The sequence below is a fragment of the Oreochromis aureus genome, linkage group 2 (assembly GCF_013358895.1).
Source record: "Oreochromis aureus strain Israel breed Guangdong linkage group 2, ZZ_aureus, whole genome shotgun sequence".
In the NCBI taxonomy this organism is placed as follows: domain Eukaryota; kingdom Metazoa; phylum Chordata; class Actinopteri; order Cichliformes; family Cichlidae; genus Oreochromis; species Oreochromis aureus.
The window spans coordinates 18,422,385-18,437,829 of record NC_052943.1 but is presented as its reverse complement, the minus strand read 5'-3'; the positions used below and the strand labels follow the sequence as shown (position 1 = coordinate 18,437,829).

At 40.2% G+C, this 15,445-nt stretch overlaps 1 protein-coding gene across 5 annotated transcripts in view; it reads left to right on the top strand.

The window, feature by feature from the left end:
* Positions 1-15,445, top strand: part of diaph2 (diaphanous-related formin 2) — a 346,148-nt gene that overhangs the window by 199,473 nt on the left and 131,230 nt on the right. The window lies entirely within an intron of this gene.

Genomic DNA, 15,445 nt, shown 5'->3' with positions numbered 1-15,445 from the left:
GAGGTGGGTGATTACTTGGTTTGCACCAATGTTTTGTAAGGGAGCACATGTGCCAACATAACGCCCACATGATTCCCAGGACCACAACTTCCCCAGTATAGCTGTGCATTGTAACAATGTGATTAATGGTGTTCAGTTCACTTGAAAGTGGTCTTAATGTTTCTTCTGGTTGGTATATTGTATATACCAGTATATATCCTTTACCACCAAAACTTGCACGATTTGTACATCAACTAATGTAAATCCTGCAAAATGTATGGAACTCAAACCTTAAATTTACTAGGTGAAAGTACAGCTATAAGGTGTGTATGACATGACACACATCCCTCGTCTTTGGGAGAGGAAAAAGTATATTAAAGTACTAACACATTGCCAGTACACACAGCACCATATATATATCGAAAGTGATGAAGAAATAATGGCTTAATGTAGCAAAAATACACCAATGAGAAGTGTGTTGGGGTTAGTCATATGTAGCTTTTTCAGCATTCAAACAGCTAGAAAGAGGTTTTTTATTGTCCCCATTCACTTTCTCCATTTTACTCTTTATTCAATGTGAAGCAGGACAGTGGGGTTTCTAACAAAAAGGCTCAACAGGGCTTAGGAGAATGAGCGTATGACTCAGTAAGAGCATCTGAAAACCAAGCTAATGTCATGAAATCTAGGGGGAGCCAGGGTGACCAACCGGGTTAACTTATTGGTACAGAAGGAGCGCACATCTGGCATGTATGTCACTGCTGGTTAAATAATGGTCTGCCTGGTCTGAAGTAGAAAGTTCAGGCGGAACAGTTTGGATAGCATCCCAGTTATTAACAATTCTACTATCTGGGCTTCTGTTAATTCACCTACTGTTATGCTAATGTTATATAATGTCTGATTATTTAGGTGGCTTGATTCCTTGAATCCAAAACAAAATGAGTTATGTCGGCTTCTCAGAAATGCTTATGTGTCATCATTCTCTTTTGAATTTGCTTTGAATTAATGAAATTATGATTGTCTTACATTAAAGGTTTACTAGCCTTTATATATGGTGTATAGATAGAATTTGAGTGGGTGACAATGCATACATATTGTATTATTGTGCAGTATAAGCTTTTAACTAAATACATAAAATCAAATGCAGTTGTTTAATGCATGGACATAACACTGATGCGTTTTCATTTTATGAGATTTAAGTTCATTTTAAATATTAAGGTTAAGGTATTAAAAATCTGTTTGAACCCACAGACAAGAATGTATCCTCAGCTCAAACCGTATGTCATGTGTTGTGTTATGCGGTTAAAATGTGAAGCAAGAGGACTTATTAAACTGTGTTTGACTGAAAGCACGATTTGCTGCAAACGGTACATTGCAATAATGTTTGGCAAGAGAGAGAAGCAAAACAAATGCGTAAATTTTTATTTACATGAAAATGTTGCTAATTGTATACTTAGATAACCATCCTACTGAAATATGAATGAGGTGATTATAAAGCAAAAGCATGCAGAAATGAGCTCGCAAATTAAACGAGGCAGCAAGCAACACATGCCCAACAAATACAATTATAGCTATAGTTGAAACTATGCAGAGGCACTGAAGGGAAGCAAAAAGACTCCCTGCTGGGTGACACAGTCCTGAGTGTGGGCTCCATCTGCACAGTGCTTATCCACATTCATTATGCTGATTAATCATTCCTCACCACCCACTTTCAGCCACACGCCAATCACCATTTATCTCGTGGACAGATGCACACACATAAAATCAAGCAAGGACGCTTTCAAAAGTAAATGAGTAACAACAACAACAACAACAATAAAAACACTATTAATAAACTTTCTTTGTCTTATTCTTCATCTTCACTTTCTTCTTCTTGTTCTTCTTAGCAAAGGTGTACACGCTGTTGGTTTTACACCAGTTATTTACTGTTACCGAACTACAATCAAAATGTTTTATTTATTTTTTTTATTCAAAGATTGCAATGTTGAAAGATTAATTTGGCAATTAGACAAAGAGTGCCTGTATTTGTGGTGAGGAAAAGCTCACATGAGCAGTGCCTCCTTTTTAACTTGCTGTGCAGTTTTCGTTATGAAACTAAAATAAACAAGTTCAAATGTCTGTTCAAAAATTGGCCTCAAACGGATAAGTTCAAAGAATGGTGAAAATGGAAGGAATCAAGGAAGCAAGAGGTGTTCATAATCCATCTAAAACCCTGTAACTCAATCTTATTACCTTCCTTCTCAGTCGACATGTCTAATGTAATGATTTGTCAGCAGAATGTGGCAGTACGCTGGCCTTGAAGTACCCCTACAATGTGTCACCCTGGCAGAGCGGATAGATAGGAGTTGATTGGCTCTCCTTATTCTGCATTAGGGCCCATCAACGCCTCGGAGATGATATACACATCCCTGAATGTTAGCAGACAGTCCTGGATCTCCCCATTCATCCATGCCCCACATGAATGCTTGCATCCTTATTTTCATCTCCATGAACCCAGCATGCAAACATAAGTACGGCACATGCAAATGGATAGACGGTGTCAGTTATCCCCTCTGTCTTCTAGTCCCTGTAAAACTGCATTATGCATCATCTAACCAATAAATGTGTGCACAGTCCTCAAACACACACACACACGCACACACACACACATTTGCATTCTGTCATGCTCTCTTTCTTTGTCTGTGTTCTATGTTTGACTACAATAGACATAGTGCTGGTGGTCATTTTTGTAAATCAGGTCAGCTTCATCAAATTTTAAAAGACAGTGTCACCACACTACCATATAGATTATAACAGTGTGGACAATGACAAACAACAATACCAGTTGGCTCAGTGAAAGCAGGTTGAGTCTCAGAAAGCATTGCAAAGGTCTGCTTTTAAAAGAGCTGACATCCTGACAAAGCTATTCATTGCTTTTATTAGCGGCAGGAGAAGCAGCAAGGGAAGGGTCCTGTAGACCTTTTTTGTGTGTGAAAGAGTGAGGCACATGTGGGCTTCAGGGCCAGATTCTATTGTGTTAGCATTTAGTTTTGGCACTGCAAGACTATGAGACCTAAGCAGCACTCTGGCTAAGAACACATCCTCCACACTTGCATTATTTCAATCATGATGTGGATATGTGCCCATGAGCCTACTGTTACTGATTTAAACTGTTGCCTTTGGTGTTTTTATCTGTCCAAAAGTACCCAACAGCCTCTTTGCCCCAGAGGGAAGGCTTAACTGGCATAATGATGGTATTTGGTCCCATGCCCTTACAGTTCATGCCAAAGGAACACGAGGAGGCCAAACAATGCCCAGATTATTAATAAGCACTTGTAAACTTGAATAGTTTATAGTGCAATCAACTGGTACACATGCAGGGAGTTATTAACTCATAACCTTTCTCTGTTAGAGTAGTTGTCACTAGAGAATTGCAAAAGAAGTTAAAGTTGCTGACAATGTTGCCATTATTGTATTAAAAATGGTTTGCATTCTCAAAGAGAAACTGTGTCCAAAGGCTTATTTAAATTATTTTTTTACTTACAGTAGGACGGATTAAGTGGTGTTGGTTTTTAGGAATTTAGATTAATGCTTAGCAAGGATACTCTCCAAGCACTCTCTCAGCTTGTTCTTTTGTCTTGCCACTTTTTTCCTTATTATTCTTGTACAATGTTTCTGCTGGACTACCTTGCATTCCCTCATTGCTTAATTGGCACATCTTGGGAAATAGTTCTTTGTGATTACAGTTTATAAATTCTTAAGCTGTCTACAATGCATGTATACCCTCTTCTAATGCTCCCCCGGGCAAATATAAGCTTTTTTAGGTCTAATCAGCTTTTCTCCTTCCATCAAGCAAAAACAGCCCGTGGTTCTTCATGCTGTATACATAGTTGGGCAGTTGTAGAGCCCTTGTGATGTCCAATTATGCTCCATTTCTAATTTAACCATTTCATATTAAAGCGCATCACTACATTGACCTCGGGAGGTGAACGCAAACACGTAATCATAAAGGCTTATATTTAATGTAGGCAATTTTAGTGTGGGAATTCATAAATGCAGTATTTTGCATCATCATCCTTTGTCTTTTAATAGATATGCTTTTTTAAGGCAAGGTCGATTGCTGCAGTTATTTTCGAGAACTTGGCTCCTCTTTGGGTCCTGGGTATTTCAGTTTCTTCTCTTTCTTTAGCCAATCCAACTCGCTAAATGATGTTAAAAGAGGGCATATGTAGGGGCTTAATCATGCTGCAGAATCAATCTTGGATTCACCAAATTATAAATAAAAGTCTTAAAATTCAGATAATTTTTTTTCTCTCTCTCTTTTAACCCATCTGTATTGAGAATTAAACTTTAGGCTTCTGGAGAGCAGCTCTTTTCTCAGTCTCTACTAAGAACACACCACGTGATCTAGCTTTTTGAAATGAGGGAGTCATCACTAAATGTTTTAGTACGCCCAGTTTTTGGTGCGTGTGGTAAGCTAACTCTCGTCAGCGGATGATATGGCCCTAGGGGCTTGTTTTGCAGAATATCAGAGTGGCTCCTTAATGTTTAATGTCTGCCAATGTATTTTATATTACCCCATCTTCTTTTCAAAAGGAAAGGCTAATGACTAACACGGCACCGCTGCTATTCATTTGTAATTAGTATTGCCCTACGTTGTGTGCAAATGCACTAGTAAAAATATCAAAGAATTGCATAATAGTGGCCATTCGCTTGCATTTAAACTTAGCATACTCTAATTGAGTCAGTGTATGCATATCACTTTTATTACTCATTGGTTGACATACCAGCGCTTTTAGGTAAATAGTGGGACATTTCTTTATTCCTTTTGATGCTTTTTATATACGCAGAAAATTGTTACATATATTGCACTCAACTCCTGATTTAGCGCAGAAAAAATGAAAATGATACAATGCTGCAATATCAACAGGAACAGACCAATAGTCTGTATGTATGTATTACACCTTCTTTTTCAAGTACAGCACTTATTTAAATAAATATTTCCCCAGTCTGACCTATTCTGACCCTGCTGTGATATACTGTACATGAAAACAGGAAAAGGAGTCTCCGCTATCAGTTTACAGCATTTCTTTAGTCCCTGTTTTGCTCATTGCATTGTAGGTTTTTGAAAATATATTTTCATTTTCAAAGTGAAAGCAAAGTCTCTAACAGCCCTAAGATAACAGCAGATATCCTGACTTCATGTTTCCTTTGATGGCTTCTTTCTCTCTGTTTTTGTATCTTCTATGCCTTACTTCTCTGGGAAAAGAAAGGCGCTGATGTGTAATACGTATACATATAAATTTAAATAATTTAGGGTACTTAATATTTTTCGAATTCTCAGATGGTGACGATTATTTGGCTGCTTTTTAATCAATATCAGTTCACATTATCAATGAAGATAATTTAAAGCGGCAGTCTGAATAATAGCTTCAACCTTAGGTCGCTAACTTGGCTAACAAATGCTGCATAAAAATAATGATTACTTCAATTCTTTCAGCTATCTGAACACAAATGGATAATGGATGTATCACAAATACAATATACCTTCCACATAAATTTAATATTTACATGGAGCTCAATTTATATGTAAAGCTAATGATAATAATAAAGGTCTGGTTCTTCACTGGCAATGGCAGTTTTAAAGCCGTATCAACTTACTGCATCATATACAGTCCTAATACACACTGACTAGTTGGTCTCCCAGTAAACACAAGTGTTGTCAGCTTTTGGCTTTTCACTACATCCCTTCACTTCGCCATGGCAACAACCTTTCCACCAGGTCTCACAGGAGTCTTCGGAACTAGCCTTGCTTGTTATTATTGTTTATCTCTCTTGTCAATCACCCAGATCACCACCATCCTCATCCATATGCATGGCCCCATCATTACATGCAGTTGCTCATTGGCTGCTGGGTCTTGCAGTGCCCATGCCAGTCTTTGTTCGCTGCTGTAACAGGTGATTGTAGCAGACTGGCACATTGTTGGGCATCATTTTCATGGTGTAAAAGTGCACATGTGGGGCATGGCGATAAGTATGGGCCTGTTGGATTAGAGCTTAAGCAGGAGAAACGAGTCCCCCATGGGCTTAATTGTGGTTTATTTTGGCACACAGCACATAACTCTACTCTGCATCAAATGCCAATTTAACAATGAAATGTGAAATACATTATGCAGACTTGGGAGGGCTGGAAAAATAAGACAGGAAAGGAGAGGAGGTATTGAATAAACAAAGTAAAGGCAAGGAAAAAGAGAAATCAGGCTTGATTTGGTGCAATATCAAATGTGTTTTAGAAGTGATGGCCAGCACCCAAGGTACTACATGTACTTTTCACTGATCATCACCAAGCTGCTGATCTGTAACCACAGGGTCCTGGCCAGGTACTCTGTCCTAAGGTTGAATATTGATTAAAAGAAAAAACACACAGGCACAGACACATACTCACACCTACACACGCAGTAGGAAGTCCATTCACAATGCACCACAGCAGTTAAATTTTGATTATGTGCGGTCCATTCAACTCCTTCTCTGGCATACTGGATGCTGTATTTCCTTAACCAAGTAAAAATTTGTTTTCTGTTTTCACTTTCCAATTCGGTGTCTTTGTTTCTGTGACAGATGGCACATCATTCAAAGAAACCCTCTCAGAAGGCAGACTCCATAAACAAATTAATTTCTATTACTGTTTTGCATGCATGCTCTATTCTTATTTGATTGACAGTCGCCTCATATATGCTCTGTATTAGTAAGACTATATGAGACATGGCAAAAGAAAAATGGATACAAATGAGTGGCAATTTCAGTGCAGTGCAGTAAAGTTCACCCTGCTATCTCCACCTTGGCAAGTTTGTTTCTTAGCGAATGATTTGAATGTAGTTTCCTCTGGTATTCTTAAAACAATATAAATATCATACAAGAGTGATAATAATTGAATACATGTTTTAAAGCAAAGTTTATTGTTAATTAATATATAAAGAAGTTTTATTTTTAAGTCCTAACTGCTCACACCTATTCAAGTGAGAACGGATACACTTGTATCTCTTGCTTTCACTGCTTTGTGTGTGTGTGTGTTGCTTGTTTCTGTCTGTTTCGCCACCTCTCTGTTTTAAATTTTTCTTTTTGTGTGTAAACTTGTACTTGCTTTCTTACCCTCACTCTTAATCGCACTTCACACCTTCCATCATAAATACAAGTGCTCAGGTATGCATGTTTAACAAAAAATCCCCATATTTTATCCTAAAAGGCAAATTTAATGTCACACTAAGTCTGTCAGCTTTTCCAGCCCCAACCCTGAAATTAATCCCTCCCCACATCTCTCCCAACCTGTTTTCTTCTCTCTGTGTGTTTGTCTTTTTCTCTTAGACTGCATTTCCCATTTAGTTTAATGCGATTTCAGAATCTGCCACACTCAGTTCGTTGCCTGTCAATCTGTCACTGTTGCTTTGCTCACAGTGAGATTTGACGTGTTTATGTCGTTTGGCAGGATGTAGATTGTGTAAACTATGCAGACTGTAAGACTGATGTTCTTTGTTTAATATGTTTACCTCCGAGACATGATTTGCCATTTCTTTCTGCTGCTTGTTCTTATTTTTAACCTGTACGTCGCTCCTGTAGTGTCAGATTTAATTATGGAATGTTTTCTAAGATATTTTAAAAAAAGCACAAAAGTAATTGTAAATGCATTAGATATGATTTGAAATATAACAATAGTTTATTTGAGATTTGTAAACCTAATTTTTTTGTAGTGCTGAATATTTCAAAGCCAAATTTGTGTTGCAGTGTACTTTATTTTGCTGAGTGTTTTTCAGTCAAAAGTGCCCCTATTTGCATAAACAAAAACACAACTTGATAGCCTTTGTTCCATGTATTCAGTTTACAGTTTTGTGGTAGTAACCTTTTGTTTGAAATTGATGCCGTCTACACCCACAGAGCATTGTGCAAAGTTACTTTTTTCTTTCTTTTGACTATTAAGCTTAGTTTGAGAAAAATCAAACAAACAAAGAAACTTTTGAAATTGCCCAAGTTTTTCTTTTTAGACTGTCAGGGGTTGGTTTAAGAAGTAAGGTTTGCAGAAAGCTGAGAAGTCTTTGCATCTGTTGATTATTTTGTTATTGATTCAACCCAAAGTCTTCACTGATTTGCCACGAGCCAGGTAAAAAGCCCGCTGAGGTGTCACGGCAGATAAGTGGCAGTCCCATGTCGTTCTCATCACAAGTGTGGGAATAATAGCAAATATTTCTCTGTCTTCAAAAATTGAGGAGAAAATCAATTAAAAGGAGAAAATCACATCTGTCAAACACATGGCAGGCATGGCTTGTCTTCTGTCTTTGTTATAAACCTTCCATATGCTCTTTAAAAAGGGGCACAATTTACTCAGATCATATTTTAGACATCAGATAACGCTTTCTCGTTTCTCCTTTATTTAACCCAACTTAATAAAGAGTTTATTGCTCTGAGAAAAGTTTCATCGATTGACGTATCTCTAATATCGCTGATTGTATCTCAAGGGTTCTTGGGCTTCTTTGTCATTTTGACTTTACTTTTGGGAATATGCTCCTCAGAGTTCTGTATTTCACAAGGTATGAGTTGTAGTATTATTGCACTTAGACATCCAAGTCAATGAAATTTGATGATGATATACAATGTATATACATATATGTATTTAGCAGATACAGTAAGCACTGTCACTGTAGCCTGAATGTCAGTGTTTTTCAGTATTTTTCATATTACATTTGCACTACATCACCAATTCCTTTTTTTAACCGCATGCAAGCATTTAAACTGTTTGTTAAAGTTTATAGTTATTGCATACCCAGTACTGCCCATTAAGTTGTTCTAACTTGGCGTGTGAGTGCTGAATGCTATGAAACTGTGAATTGACAGCAGCAGAGATCAAAGTGTAGAAGTAAAAGCCCTACAGACACTGTCATCCTCTGCAAATGTTTAGTGAACCGAAACCTGTATCTCATTACTTTTACACTCTTCTTTACCCTCTCAGCTGCTTCCAATCCCCACCTTGACAGTCTGAGTACTAATAGTGAAATTATTCCTACATACATATATATATATATATATATATATATATATATATATATATATATATATATATATATATATATATGTACACCCATCAACCTAGGGTTCATGTAAAAGAAAAAAAAAAAAAAAAAAAACCTAAATCCCCTCTGGCCCTGCGGACAGTCTTTATCCCCTTTATCAAGCTCGGCTCCTCTACCAGATGCCTGGGAGCATAAGGGTCCAGGTCAGTATCTAGGAATGTTCCTAGGAATGTGCTTTTCTGGACATAGAACAGAGATGTCATTCACGGGCTGTGCTGGAACCACTTTTCCAGGTTGGGGTTCACCGCCCCAAGTGCTCCAATTACCTTCACATTCCCACACCTTCTATAGCTCCACTCTAAGTCTCGGTATTTCTCAAACTTTTCCTTCTTCCTGATGTGGTATCATTACATCTATTACTACGACCTTCTTCTTCCGCTTGTCCACCTCTACTCAGGTTGGCTAGCCATCACCAGTTTGTCGACCTGTAACTGAAAGGCCCACCTGATCTTAGCTCAGTCATTCTCAACCACTCTTGAGGATGTGTCCCATTTTGACCTCGGGGCATCCAGGCAGGCTTTTTTGTCTTTATGTCAGTGGCTTCCATCTCCTCCTTTGGCCAGCTTATTAAGCCAGTACGGTATCTGATATCTGGCGGACGTAGGTGTTGATTGTCCAGATCTTGTTATTCCTATTCAGTTGGATCCTCAGGACTTGTCGTACTCTCTGCTGGTATTTGGTGGCTAAAGCTTTCCTAGTGGTCTCTTTGTGTTTCCTATTTGCCAGTGGGATTCCAAGGTACTTGCAGCTGTCCTCATTGTTTGTAACACTGGCTTTTGGTAGTACAGTCCCCTCAGTAGGACTATGTTCCCTCTTCCAACCCTTCCCTTCACATCTAACTGCACTTCTTTAGTCTGAATGACATTCCATTGTTGTTGCTGTAGATCCTGGGGGTGTGGATCAAGTCTTGTTCACGTCTGGCATACAACTTGCATACTAACTATGCTGTATGCCATGTTGCTGTGATCTGTTTTTAGATGCATTAGCCACTGAGTGTTGTAGTGATGTGTTGCATCCTTCTTAAACTGTATTCTTTCTAATAGAATACTGCTTAAAATAACCCTGCATTTCATTAGCAAAATAAATTAAATGAGTGAAGTTGTGCGGAAATATGTGATACTTTATTTTATTTTATTTTTTTTTAAATTTATATTATTTATGGAGCCATAAAATAGACAATAAAGCAGCAAGGTATGCTTTTGGACATTCCCTTCTTGTGACTGACACATAACTGCTGTGTGGATATGCACTGTGTCCTTAAGTTCCCCCTTTCATCTTGGTATTTTTTGTTTTTTTAATCAAATATACTCAACTCTATGCAAATCCGAACAGTTTTCAAAATGTTGTCTTCTTAATATAACGTATAGACAATGACATTGCCAGTTTTCTACTCATATCAATAGTTTTTGCATAAAACATCTTACGATAAATGTGTATACAGTTGATACACACATTTCACCTACACCTGCTTTCTTTTTTTTGAGGATTTAACATGAACAACCAAATTTTGCTGTTGTTGCTTCATGTTTCGCCGTGTCTTGGCACATGTGCTGATACGTAGCGCCTTCATCTTCGCCCAAGGCGGTAAATGAATGTGTAGTTTTGCTAGCATACTTGCAGTAATCTCTCCTAGACTGCTGTGTGTGTCTGGTGGCCTGTGGTGAGGAGTCTGGCCCAGCATCATCACCCAGACTCCCACATTGCTACACATATGGTGCTGCCTTTGTGTCAATTGTACTCTATGGGGTTTCTGATAATTAACAAGATGACAGACAAATGAAATGACAAGCACAAGGTGGATTAGATTTTCCACTACCTTGTCTTCTTGCTTTGTTTTTCATTTAGTTGCATTCAACTTCCGTATTTTGAAATGTTTTAGATTAATTTCACTTTTTCTCGCAAGGTACTCATAATGTAATTGCAATTTCCACTTTGCAAATGGCAAATCTAACTGTTAAAGTTTATATATGTAATGCCTTGTCTTGGATTTACATGCTGTGTAAAAGTGCCGCATCAGTTTTGAAAGGTACAGACAATATTATAAATGGACTGGAATACATTTATCAACAAGGACTGCCAAGGACACTTTTCCTTCATGTCTCTGCTGTGCCAGACCAGACTCATGAAAATGGAAAGACATTGTGAAAGACTTACATTATAAGTGTGAAGACATATCCCTAATTATTTGCCGGAGAATAATCTAAATGATCGGATTTGTCACAGTATTAGCTGTAGCTACTGCAACAAATGAACAGTTTTCCTCTATATTACCGTTGCTTTATTCAGAGCCAACTCTACAATGTCAGACAGCACTGTTACTAATCCGACTGCTAATATTATCTTTTAGAGTTCATGAGAAGAACTTTATTCACAGCTTATTTTGTTCTGAGTTTATCTACCAGGAGAGTGTAGATAGTTTTTAGATTTTTGGAATTTTATTGCATACGGAAAAAGCCCATTTGGTTCAGTGAAACACGGATCATAAATGGATGTTACACATGAATTTTGGATAGTAATAGCATTCCAGCTGTACGTAAGCGGTCTAAACGGCTGCATTACTAAACATATTTGGATAGAACTCCTCGGAACACTTTAGCATTATCCGAAGTTTTCCCAGTCATTATTAACTTCAGCATGATCCTTAAAATTACAATTGCACCAATATTTTGTTGTTGTTGCTCTTTCTTGTTTTGTTTTTTTCATATCCTAAAAAAATATTTATGTTCCTGTTGACATGATCAAAAGCCTTCATTATAAAGGCACCATTGCTTGCTGCAGACCTTAATTGGGGCTTTGGCAAAAGCAAGAAACATTTGATTTAATGGCTTCATCCCAAACAGGACTGCATGGCTTGCATTATAGCTCACTTTTTATATTGCTGAATTCCCTGAGGGAAGGACAGAGATGTCATCATTAGTGGGAAGTAGACTCTGGCTGTGTTGTCTGTGATGACTGCTGAGGTCTATAGCATGGTCAGCCAGGCCTGTGGCCCAGTAGCTGTGTCTGCTCTCTGTTTTCCCTGTCTAGGCTTCCATCTGGCCACGTGATCCTGCGCCAGTCTGCTCCTGCTGAATAAATTTGGGGAGCTAATGAGGAAGGAAGCTTTGTGAGGAACTGGAAAAGGGCACCTCTTCCTCTCTTTTCCTCTGAGAAAAAGAGGTGGAAAAGTCGCTGTGGTCAATTTTATTAACTTGGCTGACCTTCACACAAACAATTAACATTTACAGAAAACGCAGCCCCTCCCATTATCTTCCTCATCTCCATCTTTATCTTCAACCTCACTACCAGCAGGATTTTTTCTTTCTTTTGCAAAGAAATTTATAAAGACAATTGTAGATTAATGGACAACCCGCTGCATGCATTTTATAGACAGTAGCAAGGATATGTTGGCAATACTGCAGAAATTTGGATATCTGTTATTCCTTATCAGGTTTAGTAATTGGCTAAGGGCCACCATTCTCACAGTAATAAACCAACAGTGAGCAGTGACTGTGTGACCTTATCTTGTCATTGTTGTTTGAGTCCATCAGTAAACCACTGTGCACTGAGTGAAATCTGTTCCAAAAAATCTGTTCCAAAAAAAGTGTGTATTCATTTATATATACTAAACAAAACTAGACAATCCACTAACTTAAAACACTGGGTCGCAGAGCCTGGACCAAGTCTAACCCTAAGCAGCAGGTGAGTCCAAAAACAAACAACTAGCAGTTCTGGTCACCAGCCAAGGGACAAGCGGCACTTCACTTGGGACTGCCAGAGGCGACAGGACTCCTCAGGCAGCTTGGTTGGAGGTTGTCAACAGACGCGACGGAGAACCTTGGGCTCGGGCAGAACAGGACCAAGTGGCGGAGCACAAACCTCTGGCTGGGACAGAACATGCTGTGGCACAGATGAATCAGGTCCACACGGCGCGGGCACCTCTGGGTAGGACAAAGCAGGCGGTGCAGAGACCTCTGGCTGGGCCTGCGCAGGGCATACAGCAGGCTCAGGATAAGTTACCCAGGACTGATGTTGAGAGCTGGCCATTCTCATCCTGGGAACACATATGGGTTCCTGGACTGGCCGAACACCAGTTATCCCCACCTATGGAACAGGTACAGGTGCAGAAGTGGACTGGGTCTCAGCTGCCCTCGCCCTGGAAACTGTTGCAGGGACCCACCGGACATCAGCTGCTTCCACCTGAGGAACTGGTACGGGTGCAGAGGTGGACTGGGTCCCAGCTAGCTTTAGCCTGGGAACCGGGACTGCTGCAGGGGCCAACTGGACATCAGCCACTCCCACCCGAGGAACAGGTATGGGTGCAGGAGAGAGCTATGTCCAACCCGCCGGGAGAACTGGAACAGGGCCCAAGTCAAGGTGGAAAAACTCAACCAGTTTCAAAAGCACTGTGCAATAGTGTTTGTATTTATGTATTTATGGATGCAGGTTGGGGAGCAAAAACAGTCTTTTGATAGTCCAGCACACATTCACAGTAAACAGTCTTCAAAGAGGATAATTCAGGGTCCTCAGAAGTGACTGTTTCAGGGAAGTAAACTGTGAAGTGACTTTAGAGTCGCTAGCCCAGCCTCTTTGCAGCTAGTGGGTCACCTACATGAGGCACACTTTTAATGTTGGTCATTTTTGAAGCAAAACAGTCTTAGATTTTGATGGGCTAGTGGTACACTGAACAGTCATTAGGTCCTTTGCATAGCAAACGACAGTTTTTGACTTACCGTGAACACGAAGGAAAAGGTCTGTCTCACTCACAGGGAACTGCTCTGCAAAAGAAGAGCAGCGACCATGGGAGCCTAGTATCTTCTTGCTCCGACTGCCCCCGACTCTTTCTCTCTTGCTCTTGACGAAGGCGGTCGCACTTTTCTCCTCCTCCTCTCCTCTCCCTTAGCTTCCCTGCTTAGCCTCTTGTGTCCTTGTCTAGTCTCGTGTTTTTTGTATTACTTTTCCCTGGAACACTCTCTCACAGTCTGTTCTCTAAAACCTAAAAGAGGAATTATGGATTTGATCAACTGGTCCCTGAATGCAATTGACACCCTTTTCTCAACGAGAAGTCTGTGCTTGGGTGAGCCTGGGTGCTGAAGATATCTACCTATTCGGAACCATGGTAACAGGGTTCTTGCTGATCGGAGCTGGCTTGGCCCTGGCTTATCGAAGAATTAAGAAAGCGGAACCGGCTGTTCAAACCCCCACAAAGCTGCCCGCTGGGATTGAAACGATGGGATGAGGCGTGAGTTTCTCAAAATGGGCTCATTGAGTGCAGCACGGATAAGATCTTGGAGAAGCTCACGGCTGCCGTGAATTCTCAGAACAAGACCTCTGAGTGCAAACTGGATTACATCTGGAGGGGCTCGCTCGGAATAACACCTCTGAGCGCAAATTGGATCACATCTTGGAGAAGCTCACTGCAGTCGTGAGTTCTCAGAATCGGCTCTTTGAGCACAAGAATGACAACATCACGGAGCGTAAGTTTGATAACATCATGGAGAAGCTCACGGCTCTCCAACGGGAGATTGAGAGACCAGTGTCGGACTGTTAGAACAGCTTTGAAATTCATATGAGTTGTTTGCACTAAAGTAAAAACCACCATTACTTCATGCGGATACCCCTTTGGCGCCAGCTGCGGTCTCAAGGCTGGAGCTGAACAACAACACCCTGATAACGACTGTTCTTCCCATTCTATGCAAGGCCACCTGGGTTGGCTGGAAGACTGTTTACTTAGCCTGGCAGGGCGAAGGACACTGTCTCAGCTGAACTCTGGACACACACACACACACACACACACACACACACACACACACACACACACACACACACACACACACACACACACACACACACACACAGACATATATATACACATGCAGATATATACTCATCCCCCCTCCCCCTCCAAACGCCTTTGATGCTTATTCCCTTCCGATGCTGACGGTGGATCATGGAGACCAGCGCATAGGCTGCAGGCCCGGATGTACTGTCTACATTGGCTGTCTCTCACCCTTTACCCACCCCTGTTGCTTGTCATGTGTTTCTTTGTTGTATTAGAGTTTTTTCATGTGCTATGTGCAGAGGTGTTTTTTTTTTCTGTTCTCAAACTGATCTCCCTGTTGGAGCTCAGTCTGGGGGGAGTTATTTTTTTCTCCTTATCTTTCCTCATGTTGTGCTTTTTCCATGTTATACCCCTCTGACCTGTCTTCCCCATGTGATGTTTGTGTAATGTATGTATGGTCGGATGGGTAAGACGGCGCTGGCACGGCTGGCAGCCTTAACCCAATTTCCCTCGTGATGAATAAAGTATGATCAATCAATCAATCAAAACCCTCAGTGAGCCACACGGCGGCATTGAGGTGGAAATGCCAGGCATTTCAGCTCGTGTCCCT